The sequence below is a fragment of the Galeopterus variegatus genome, unplaced genomic scaffold (genome assembly GCF_000696425.1).
Source record: "Galeopterus variegatus unplaced genomic scaffold, G_variegatus-3.0.2 Scaffold2053, whole genome shotgun sequence".
Classification (NCBI taxonomy): domain Eukaryota; kingdom Metazoa; phylum Chordata; class Mammalia; order Dermoptera; family Cynocephalidae; genus Galeopterus; species Galeopterus variegatus.
In genome coordinates, this window is record NW_007728164.1 from 93,026 (window position 1) to 93,474 (window position 449).

Genomic DNA, 449 nt, shown 5'->3' on the forward strand with positions numbered 1-449 from the left:
GAAGATAAGGCTCCAGCTCCTCTAGTTCCGAGCCATGGGCTGTGGTGTCTTCATGGGAAGGGTAAGTTGCCAATATTTCTTATACTACATCCAGCTCTGTGTTGTAGAGGCTAAATTCCAGGAAAGGGAAACTTGACGATTTGGGGCTACTTTACTCAACCTATCTCCCACTCATGGGGCAGGCAATAATGCTACCTAACTTAGGTACAGCGGCGCAAGAATACTGAGACCCTAGTGGCTTTTGTCCCCACTTACTTGTAGGGTGGAAGATCTGTGGTGGGAGAGGCAATGCACCCCAGTACAGTGCCCTGTTCATAAAGCACAAGTGTCACTCCAAGAAACATTCACCCCAGATCAAGAGCAGTGGCTCAGAGAATTTGGCCAGGGGAAGAGGCAGGCCGAAAAATGGAGAACTCCAAAGCTCTCACCAAGGAACTGACTTTATTCAG